The sequence below is a fragment of the Lissotriton vulgaris genome, unplaced genomic scaffold (genome assembly GCF_964263255.1).
Source record: "Lissotriton vulgaris unplaced genomic scaffold, aLisVul1.2 SCAFFOLD_1719, whole genome shotgun sequence".
NCBI classification, from domain to species: domain Eukaryota; kingdom Metazoa; phylum Chordata; class Amphibia; order Caudata; family Salamandridae; genus Lissotriton; species Lissotriton vulgaris.
In genome coordinates this window covers 433,374-445,531 of record NW_028255121.1, presented here as the reverse complement: position 1 = coordinate 445,531, position 12,158 = coordinate 433,374, and the positions used below count along the sequence as shown (strand labels likewise).

The 12,158-nt window shown below is 41.9% G+C and overlaps 1 pseudogene; it reads left to right on the top strand.

Annotated features, from left to right (window-relative positions):
- The window catches only part of LOC147659233 (uncharacterized), a 32,183-nt pseudogene extending 20,502 nt beyond the window's left edge, over positions 1-11,681 (top strand).
- The last annotated feature ends 477 nt before the right edge of the window (positions 11,682-12,158 follow it).

The following is a 12,158-nucleotide window of genomic DNA, read 5'->3' as shown; positions in this document are numbered from 1 at the left end:
CAGCTGTGGTTATCTAGTTCGTTTTTGGTTTTCAATTTACGTTAAATTGCATCAATTTTCCAGTTACTTTTTTCTCAGTCCATCATTTTATATCACTCTTTACGCTCCATCAATTAAACATACTACTAACATCATTCTCACACTCCTAATACTACTAACATCATGCTACTCTTCTGATACTACTATCAGCACTCTCCCACTACGGTAATACTACTGAAAGCACGCCACTGTAGTATTAAGAGTGTGAGAGTGGTGTTAGTAGTATTAGAAGAGTGCTGTCTGTAGTATCAGAAGAGTGCTTTGCTGTCAGTAGTATTAAGAGTGTGAGGGTGATGTTAGTAGTATCAGAAAAGTAGCATGCTGTTAGTAGTATTAGGAGTGTGAGAATGATGTCAGTAGTATCAGAAGAGTGCTTTGCTGTTAGCAGTATTAAAAGTGTGAGAGTGATGTTAGTAGTATTAGAAGAGGGCTGTCTGTAGTATCAGAAGAATGGTTTGCTGTCAGTAGTATTAAGAGTGTGAGAGTGATGTTAGTAGTGTTAGAAGAGTGGTGTGCTTTCAGTAGTATTACAGGAGTGTGAGAGTGCTGGTAGTAGTTTCAGAAGAGTGGCATGCTGTCAGTAGTATTAAGAGTGTGAGAGTGATGTTAGTAGTATTAGAAGAGTGCTGTCTGTAGTATCAGAAGAGTGCTTTGCTGTCAGTAGCATTAAGAGTGTGAGGGTGATGTTAGTAGTATTAGAAGAGTGCTCTCAGAAGTGTTAGAAGAGTGGTGTGCTTTCAGTAGTATTAAGAAGTGTGAGAGTCTTGTTAGTAGTATTGGAAGAGTGATGTCTGTAGTATCAGAAGAATGGTTTGCTGTTGCGTGTATTAAAAGTGTGAGAGTGATGTTAGTAGTATTAGAATAGTGCTGTCAGTAGTGTTAGAAGAATGGTGTGCTTTCAGTAGTATTACAGGAGTGTGAGAGTGCTGGTAGTAGTTTCAGAAGAGTGGCATGCTGTTAGTAGTATTAAGAGTGTGAGAGTGATGTTAGAAGTATTAGTAGAGTGCTGTCTGCAGTATCAGAAGAGTGCTTTGCTGTCAGTAGTATTAAGAGTGTGAGGGTGATGTTAGTAGTATTAGAAGAGTGCTGTGCTTTCAGTAGTATTACAGGACTGTGAGAGTGCTGGTAGTAGTTTCAGAAGAGTGGCATGCTGTCAGTAGTATTAAGAGTGTAATAGTGATGTTAGTAGTATTAGAAGAGTGCTGTCTGTAGTATCAGAAGAGTGCTTTGCTGTCAGTAGTATTAAGAGTGTGAGGGTGATGTTAGTGGTATTAGAAGAGTGCTGTTAGTAGTGTTAGAAGAGTGCTGTGCTTTCAGTAGTATTACAGGAGTGTGAGAGTGCTGGTGGTAGTATCAGAAGAGTGGCATGCTGTCAGTGTTAGGAGTGTGAGAGTGATGTTAGTAGTATTAGAAGAGTGCTGTCTGTAGTATCAGGAGAATGGTTTGCTGTCAGTAGTATTAAGAGTGTGAGGGTGATGTTAGTAGTATTAGAAGAGTGCTGTCAGTAGTGTTAGAAGAGTGCTGTGCTTTCAGTTGTATTACAGGAGTGTGAGAGTGCTGGTAGTAGTTTCAGAAGAGTGGCATGCTGTTAGTAGTATTAAGAATGTGAGAGTGATGTTAGTAGTGTTCGAAGAGTTCTGTCAGTAGTATTAAAAGAGTGGTTTGCTGTCAGTAGTATTAAGAGTGTGAGGTGATGTTAATAGTATAAGAAGAGTGCTGTCAGTAGTGTTAGAACAGTGCTGTGCTTTCAGTAGCATCAGAAGAGTGGTCTGCTTTCAGTAGTATTACAGTAGTGTGAGAGTGCTGTCTGTAGTATCAGAAGAGTGTTATGCTGTTAGTAGTACTAAGAGTGTGAGAGTGCTGGTAGTAGTTTCAGAAGAGTGGCATGCTGTTAGTAGTATTAAGTGTGTGAGAGTGATGTTAGTAGTATCAGAAGAGTGCTTTGCTTTCAGTAGTATTAAGAGTGTGAGGTGATGTTAGTAGTATAAGAAGAGTGCTGTCAGTAGTGTTAGAACAGTGCTGTGCTTTCAGTACTATTACAGGAGTGTGAGAGTGCTGTCTGTAGTTTCAGAAGAGTGGCATGCTGTTAGTAGTATTAAGAGTGTGAGAGTGATATTTGTAGTATTAGAAGAGTGCTGCCTGTAGTATCAGAAGAGTGGTTTGCTTTCAGTAGTATTAAGAGTGTGAGAGTGATCTTAGTAGTGTAGAAGAGTGTTGTCAGTAGTGTTAGAAGAGTGGTGTGCTTTCAGTAGTATTACAGGATTGTGAGAATGCTGGTAGTAGTATTAGAAGAGTGCTGTTTGTAGTATCAGAAGAGTGGTTTGCTGTCAGCAGTATTAAGAGTGTAAGAGTGATGTTATTAGTATTAGAATGAGGAGTGCTGTCAGTAGTATTAGAAGAGTGCTGTGCTTTCAGTAGTATTACACGAGTGTGAGAGTGCTGGTAGTAGTATCAGAAGAGTCGCATGCTGTTAGTAGTATTACAGGAGTAGAAGAAGTAAATGGGAATCCGGCATCTTTTTTGATCAATAAATGTGCTACCCGTTCCACAGTCAGACTGATGGGAGCGCCCAACCCACCCCTCCTGGGAAAGGATTCCAAGTTGTAGGCATTTCTAATAAACAACTAATAAGCTGCCAGCAAATGTTCCCGTACAAATTAGGTCAATGATGAATGGCCAGAAACTTAAACTTAAGATCCAGTTATTATGTTAGGGAATAACCTTGCAAAATTACTTGTGGCTTTTAGGGGAAGAGTCACAATTCATTATTCATTTTGTAGGTGTGGTTTATGAAATTACATTTTGTTGCGCCATGTTTTCATAAACATTCATTGTTTGCTGTCATTTTCACCTCATCATGAAACATGTAAATAATGTGTTCTCTCTGTCTAAAAAAAAGTATAAAATTACTGTTTTGGGATACTTGCTGCAATTGTTTTATTTTACCCTTTTCCTAAAGGCAGACTACATGTCAGTCCTCTTACTGATTTTGTACTTAAGAACTTTTCCTTGATTTTTAACTAAGCAGATTCATGTCAGTTTGCTATTTGATATTATAGAAAAACGTTTTCTTATTTCTAAGCACACATTTGTTGAGGTGGTCTGTCAATTGATTTACAGCTAGAGTTATTGCTGATTCTGGCTTTTGATATACTTTAGAGGTTACCATTATGTGATTCTCCTGCAAATATTATGAAAATTATTTCTCTGACTGAGTAACCATGTTTATGTCTTCAGTACTTATTTGAAACCTTTATTATAGCTTTGAAGCTTGTTGAAGCTCCAAAGGCAAGGGCCTTTACCGAGGGAGCGGTCCTTTAAGGGGCTGTATTACCTGCTACGGCTGACTATAAGGTCTTTACACTGTTTGCCCCATGAGGGCAGAATGTGTTAATTAATAAAACAACGATGTCCCAGAGACGAGGGGGTTGAAACACCTCCGGTACTCCGAAGCCTTTGTTTCAAAGCTGTTGCTGTGAATGTTGAACAGTTAACAGCCGCATGCAGGACCATGGTGGGTAATTGTGGAACATTCACAGCAGTAGCTGTGAAAGGAGGCTGAAGTCAGCCCCTGGTTCTCCCTGTGCTTGGTTGTTTTGTAAATCCAGGACGGTTATTTGTAAAATGTGATGAAGTGTGATTGTCATCTGATGCAAAATTATTTCTTTACTTCCTTTTAAGGTATTCTGGGATGGCAGTCAGTGCAGCGTGGCTGCCACCCTTGGGAAACAAAGAAAATAATTGTCAGGTAAGGATTCCTATAACTCTATTACTCCCTCTGTGCACTATTCTTGTTGTTATCAAACTTCTGATAATCACCTGGTGGAGCCACATTCCGCCTGGAACATGTTGGGGGGGTGCAGTGCAGGTCCAGTTCCTTTTTAGGTCAGTTTTACCTAGCAGTTCCTTAACTATTATCACATTTGTCTCCTCCTCTACACCAAGTGATGATGGTTCACCCTGATTAGAGGTGCCATGCTGTTGCGCAGCTACTGAGTTTAGCAACTGACTGTGATTTAAAAATATCATTGAATCATTGTGTGCGTTCTAATGGGGCAATATTTTAAAAACTGTTATATGCACTCCTGCTTTTTTTCTTCATCTCAGGGGGTGGGGGGCTTGTGAGGGTCTTTTGCTCCTTCGCCGGTCCACCACGGCTCGCCAATTGTGTGGAAGGAAGTGAGTGTTTCATTGTTGCTTCTCTACTCCACTTCCTGTCCCAGATCAATGGGCAGTGCTCTAGTTGTTTCTGACTAGCCCAGCTATTTAATCTGAATGCCAGGCCAGACGCGCTGCAAACGCACGCAGCAGGCGTGCCAAAGACACGCCTGTCTGTGCCCGTCCGTGCCAAGTTTACGCCTTGTATCAGGGACGCTGGCCTTTTTATTGTAGATCCTGATAAACCCCTTGTTTACGCAAGAGGACAGCTCTTGGAGCTTCAATGACAGAAGGATGTGCACTGCAGGTCGATGAACTGTGAGCATTGGGCTATATGAAGGTAAGACAGTCATTCCATTTGCGGTAGCTAAAAAACCCAAGGTGACGTGTCAGCCCTACCCTTATCCATGAAACAGTCCTTTTCAGGGTTTCTCCTGAGCGCCTGATCTCTGATTGAACATAGGGCAGAATTTAATAATTTTGTCTCCTTCCGTAGGCCTGATTGGGTATTTATTACTGAAACCTGGGCTAGAGATTGCTCAGGGCCTGACCTGGTGGAGGCCATCCCCTCAGGGTATGCTCTGTCCAGGAAGGATGGGGGGGTTTGGGAGTACTTTATAAAGACACCTTCTCGTGCTTCACAGAGGCCCTCACCACTCCCTCAGATCCCTATCAGGCCCTATATTTCTCCTTTAAGATCCTACCCACTGATAGTTTTGTGGGAGTGGTCACCTTCCGGCCTCCCGGACCCAGAGGAATGTTTAATCAGGACTTCAGCAATCGGATTGTGCCTTATTTGGCTAGATCCAATGTCACTCTTTTGGGTGATTTTAACTTCCATTTGGAGAAAACTCTGCTCTGAAATGCAGGTTTTCCTGGAAGCTATGGACTCCTGCGACCTTCCTCAGCTGGGGAGGAGCCCCTCTCATACGGCGGGACACATTCTGGATGGGATCTTCTCTTACGATCCGAGGATAGAGATGAATGATCCTATGCCACTCCCTTGGTCTCATCATTATGCCATTCCATTTTTTCTGCGAATTGCAGAATCCCACCCAGATCCTAATTTTAAAAACAGGGTGGAGATGAAGAGAAACCATAGCTGCATAAATAAGGAGGGTCTTCTAATTAAGTTTAGCAATTATTGCTGCCTGGTTGTTAACTCAATCTATGATGATTTTTCCAACTGGCTCTTGGCGGCTCTGGACTCTCTTGCACCTCTTAAGGAGCATTATGTGGCCAGAAAACGCCCTTCGGCGCCCTGGTTCACCGAAAGATTGAGAAACCTTAGGCAGGTATGCCAACAGCAGGAAAAAATATCGCGCTGTGAGCTTATCCCAGCCAAAAGGGACCTGCATAAACTCAGATTGAAGGAATACAGGCTAGCTATTAATGAGGAAAAAGTTATCTACTATTCCAAGATGCCGGAATCCATCAAATCCCAGAGGGAACTCTTCACTGTGATTAATTCCCTCCTAGCCCCCTCGGCTTCTGCGAACACCGAGGTCTCCCAGGAACTATGTGATAAAAAGGCATGCTTTTGTATGACAAAATCAAGGACATATATTCCTCCCTGGAGATATCGAATGTCGGAGGGTCAAAGGCCGATAGTCCTTCGGATTCTCTGGTAGCTCCTCCAAAGGATTGATGATTGAGCACCTTTCACCCCATACTTCAAGAAGACATGGAGCGGATGTTAAGGGGAATTAGATCTGGCTCCCCCACGGAGGCCTGTCCCCTGAAGATCCTGAAACTACGAATGGAGGCTATTGTTCCTACTTTGACTGTAGTTCTTAATGCCGTTATTACTTCTGGTACAAAAGGGGGTGATGATGGACGGAGCATCTGAACCAATCAAACACTCACACTCAGTCAACAGATCTGGGTTTGATCCATCACCGTTCTTTATCCCACTCTGCCACCCCAGTTCAGACATGGTCATATGCAAATCAGTCTGACCCTGTGCCTCATGGGAACAGTCCAGCCCAAAGTTATTACTTCTGGCCAGTATCCCACTGCCTGCAAAACAGCCATGGTTAAACCTCTCTTAATGAAGCCCTCTCTAGAGCCGGCAGAACTAAAGAACTACCGGCCTATTTCCCTGTTGCCCGTGCCAGCTAAAATCTTGGCGAACTACCTGAACCTCCATCTTAGCACCTATCTGGAGGATCATCAGTTGCTCGATGGCTCGCAACATGGGTTCAGAAGTGAGCACAGTAGGGAGACGGCGTTAACCGTTGTTTTTAACAACATTCGACAACAGGTCGACACAAGTCACACCACCTTACTGACCCTTCTGGACCTAACGGCAGCCTTCTATACTATCTCTCCCCTTAGATTGGCTGGGAGGCTCCGGGAAATAGGGATTGAGTGTTCCGCCCTTATTTTGCTTACAACTTTCCTCACGGAACAGGCTCAAAGAGTTACAATGGGTGAATTCCTTTCTGCTCCTAAACGGCTATTCTGCGGAGTTCCCCAGGGATCCTCATTGAGTCCAACCCTTTTAACCTTTATGTAGCCCCGCTTGCCAGGGTTGTAAGATCTTTTGGCCTAGAAGTATTATCCTATGCTGATGACACTCAAATCGTGATTAGCATCACTGAGAGTGTTGAAGCTTCAGCAGCAAATTTTAAAAGCTGCATGCAGGCGGTAGCTTCATGGATCGTAGAGAACTATCTAAGACTCAATGGGGATAAAACTGAGATTTTACTTTTCGGAGACAATCAGGAGATTTGTTCCAGGGCCTGGTGGCCAGATGCGCTTGGATCTTGCCCTGGCCCTGGCCTCAGTGCCAAAAATCAAGACATCAGAGTTGATACCTCCCTCTCCTTGGGCCCCCAAATAAATAGAACAGTCTCCTACACCGTCTCCAACTTGTGCAGAATGCTGCTGGCAGGCTGGTGATGGGCCTTCCTAAATTCTACTCTGTTGCAGCTACCATCAAGAACCTTCATTGGCTTCCTTTGGGTCGGAAAATTGAGTTTAAAGTCCTGTGTTTGGTGCACAAGGTCTTTTACAATATGTGATCAGAAGGCATTAAAAAACTGTTTTGGTGATATGTCCCTGGTAAGCAGTTAAGATCTTCCAGCAAGAATTTGGTGACTGTGCCTAGATTCAGGAAATCTTGATGGGGGGAGGTCCTTTTCGCTGGCTGTTGAACTCCCTTCCTCTTTCAATTTCGATTCTGCAAACTTATTCCTCATTCCGTAACGCCTTGAAGACCTGGCTCTTTACCAATAGGAATCTGTAATCCCTGTATCTATGGACACCCCTGATCATGATCCCTATCCGGAGCACCTTGATGCCCCTGGGCTAAGTTCGCTCCCTCTGTTTGTTCTTTCGGCATCTTTCATCTCTGGATCTGACTTTCATCTCTTTGCGTCCTCCCATCCTACCCTTTTCTGACTTGTCTACTACAAGCAAAAGACACAGTACATGTGGGATTGCTTTAGGGTGGTGTGACCGGTGAAGCTGCTCCTGGTGCTGACCTTGGGGGCACTGTGTTAGAAGTAACGTATGTGTTTACAAGCATCTGCCGCAGAGTTTCCTGAGCCAGACCCCTGAGGTGAAAGTGGAAGATAGCCTTTTTTTCTCTTTCCTCTTTCCTCTGTTTTGTGTTTTTCTTTTCTTTACCCTTTTTTGTTTCCTTTACTGTTGTGCTGTTCAATAAAATGTCCCTTCCTAGATCACTGGAAAAAGGATTTGATTATCAGTCTAGGTTGGCAGGGGAGTAAATAACATCTAATAATTCATTCAAAGTATTACAAATATCTCACTATGACGCCAGCGGTTGCCACAGAAGTTGCAATTTGATAGTGTTGTCTGCTTCTGAGAATCTGTGTTTCTTTCTTAAATATTCACTTCTTTTGCTCTCACATCCTTGATTTCCAGTGATCCCAAGGTCTCTGTTTCGCCACTATCAGAAATGCAACTCAAACTGATTTCCTATCTTGTTTTTGTTAATACTTTCTTTGTGCAAAGTATAAGGTCACAAATATTTTTTCCTTGTGTTCATTTACAATTTCTGACCCCATTTCTACAGGTGACAGAAGCATGAAGACAAAAAAGAAGGTTTAAATTTATTGAAATACAACGAAAAGGAATACTTCAAGGAAAGTAAAGACATTCTCGAGCTCTAGAGAAGTAACACATTCTATGTGGCAGGAATGGTGAGAATGTTGGAGTGGAAGAAACTGGTGAATGTGAAAGTTGTGAAATCCCTAAAGTAAAATGATCATAAATGTTTACCAAGTGTCAGTAACTGAGATTGAGGAGAACATTGGCCACAATTGATCCCCACCCAGTGCACTTGAGAAAGCTCAGTGCTGTGAAATCTGTTTGATGGCTTATGAAAAATGCTTTGGAGACCTAACCCCTCCCCAACAGATCAGTATCCGTAGATGTGATGTGATGTGACAGAACCGTCAGAAAGACTAATATCCTCGGTTTACAAGCGCAAGTTTTTGTCTCTGTCTCCTGGAGACGAGAGGAGAAAAAAGATTGTTTAAAAGGAAGTCAATGTAAATACGCTTTCTCAGATGTCGTTACAGCAAAGATGCTGGATTATCATTTCCAATATACAAAGCTTTCCCCCACCAACTCTTGGGTTGATCCGAGTGGTTTCAGAGTGTTCTGTACCTCCAAAGTGGATCATGTACCTGTCTTAGCCACTTAGCAAAAAAGCATATACTGACAGAAAGTATAAAAGGGGCCAGTGTTACGCTGTTGATAATTCATAACCCACCCTGGCATGCCCTAATCATCTATCATTACTTGTATGAACAAACATACCTAACAGGCAAACACTAAACCCCAAGGACCTTATCAGTGCTTTTAAAACTCCTAAATCAAATGTGATAAACTAGAATCACTAAATGAGACTAATTAAACTAGAGAGAATTTACCCGGACATAACTTGGAGAAAATGAATCCATGAGAGACCTCTTAATCAATACAAGGGGCTCCTCAGTGAAAGTTAGATCGGTGCCTTTAGAGGTAGGAAGTTAATGTTGAGTTGTAATATAAACAAGTACACGATCCGAAATCAGATTCAGTCTTAAGATGGCATGTATCCAGGAACAAACCCAACTTGGAGAAACAAACAACCCGAATAAGAGCAATGAATGTGAGAACAGCTTTAGTTATCAATCCCACCTCACTAAACATGAGAAAACTAGCTCTGGACGAAAACCCTATCAGTGTCCTGAATGCCAGAGAGGCTTCACTTGCAAATATATATTTGGAAAAAGGGGACCCCTATATAGTACTGTTGCACTTGCTATACATAGGGAAGAAGTAGGGTTGGGAAAGGTCTATAGCCAAGTGACAAAAATAATTAAACTAATTGTTTTACAGTTTTCTAAAGTGAAAACAAAAGATATTGTTGACCAAATATAAATGATATATAAAGTCCAACTGTGTACAAAACCAATGAACATTAGATATTTCTGATAAGATTTTATTCTTCTTTTTGTATATATATATATATATATATATATATAGACTTTTGTTTTCTTTTTTTCTTCTATTTTGATTTGTTTTTTTGGTGATTATTTTTTGTTATACAATATTCAGTTAAAATTACATTAGAAAAGATACAAAATCAATAGACATGAAACTGTGTAGAATGGTGAAGGCAAAGCGGTAGACATCACTTCACTCGCAAATATAACCTTACGGTACATGAAAGAACCCACACTGAGCATAACCCCTATCAGTGTCCAGAATGCCAGAAAAGCTTCAGTCATAAATCTAGTGTCGTTATATACGCAAGAACCCACACTAGACAAAAACCATATCAGTGCTCCTCATGCCAAAAAAGCTTCAGTTTTAGTGGTAGTCTGATTAAACATCAGAGAACTCACACTGGACAAAAACCTTATCAGTGCTCTGAATGCTGTAAAAGCTTCAGTAGCAAACACAATCTCACTTTACATGAAAGAACCCACACTGGACAAAAACCTTATCAGTGTTCTGAATGCTGTAAAAGCTTCAGTAGCAAATCCATTCTAACTGTACATGAAAGAACCCACACTGGGCATAAACCACATCAGTGCTCTGAATGCTGTAAAAGCTTCAGTCAGAAAAGCAGCCTTACAGTACATGAAAGAACCCATCCTGGGCATAAACCGTATCAGTGCTCTGAATGCTGTAAAAGCTTCAATCAAAAAGGCCACCTTACTAAACATGAAAGGACCCACACTGGGCATAAACCGTATCAGTGTTCTGAATGCCAAAAAGGTTTCTATTACAAATTCGGTTTAACTCAACATCAGAGAATCCATACTGGGCTCAAACCGTATCAGTGCTCTGAATGCCGAAACGTTTCTATCAGAAATCGGGTTTAAATGTACATCAGAGAATCCATACTAGGCTCAAACCGTATCAGGGTTCTGAATTTCAGTAAAGCTTCAGTCATAAAATAACTCTCACTCACCCTGAGAGAACTCATACTTGGCAAAAACCTTATCAGTGCTCTCCATGCCGGAAAGGATTCAGTCAGAAATCCAACCTTACTAAGCATGAAAGAACCCACACTGGGCTCAAACCGTGTCAGTGCTCTGAATGCCAAAAAAGCTTCAGATTGAAAGAAAGTCTCACTAGACATGAGAGAACCCACACTGGACAAAAACTATATCGGTGCTCTGAATGCCGGAAAGGATTCAGTTGGAAATCCAAACTTACTGTGTATGAAGGAACCCACACGGGGCTCAAACCGTATCAGTGCTCTGAATGCCAAAAAAGCTTCAGATTGAAAGAAAGTCTCATTAGACATGAGAGAACCCACACTGGACAAAAACCGTATCGGTGCTCTGAATGCTGGAAAGGATTCGGTTGCAAATCCAACCTTACTGTGCATGAAAGAACTCACACTGGACAAAAACCTTATCAGTGCTCTAAATGCTCGAAAAGCTTCAGGCGGAAATCCAGCCTTACTGTACATGAAATAACCCACACTGGGCATAAACCGTATCAGTGGTCTGAATGCCAGAAAAGCTTCAGTCATAAAGCAACTCTAACTACACATGAGAGAACTCACACTGGGGAAAAACCTTCTTAGCTCTCTGAATGCTGGAAAAGTTTCAGCCGGAAATCTGGTCTCACTCAACCTGCGAGAACTTACCTGGAAAACCTTGTCATTGTTCTAAATGCCTGGGAAGTGTCTGCTGGAGATTCAGGTTGATTCAACAAAAGAGAACCCACAACGTGAAAGAAAATGATCTGTGCTCTCAATGTGACAAAAACTTCAGTTGTAAATGTAACCTTACCACATAGGAGAGACAATGTGGTAGAATAAAAGGTGCTTACTGTCAGCCTCGCAAAACATTTACATGAAGCAGCCACAAAGACTCCACTCCATTGATTGTCCAACAAACTGTCTACTCAGAAAAGAACACAGCGAGGGATGGAAATGCTTGAATTAACCTCATTCCTTTGTTACTATTTGTGGCCTCATTCCATTCAGAGTGTTCTGTTCCCTGAGTGTTTATAAGTAGCACAACCTAGAACAGAGACCCTGAAGAAAGCCAGAGGTAACTCCCTTAAAGGCTGAAACATGTTGGTCTCCTCGCAGATATTTGTTATCAATGCGATAATTTTGCCAGTCTGTTCTTGTTTTTAATCAGGAAGGGGCCAACGCCTATTAAAAGTTTTTCTGTTAGTTCCCTATCCTATTTTAAATCACCACTCTTTCTTTTTGCACTGCACTTTTCCCACTGAATCAACAGCATTTGTGATACCTGTGTGATTGTGGTCGCTACCCCGAACCATCCGAGAGGGTATGCTTGTGATCTCAATGGTCAGGAGACACAATACCCGCCAGGGATTACCAAATGATAATATTGATCTTGTAAGACTTTGATGGGAATCCAAAACAACTGGGGTGACTCACGATTACAGGTGTTTCATTTATTGGCGATTTGGTCTGTTACTCTCTGTATTCCTATAGTACTAACTAGACA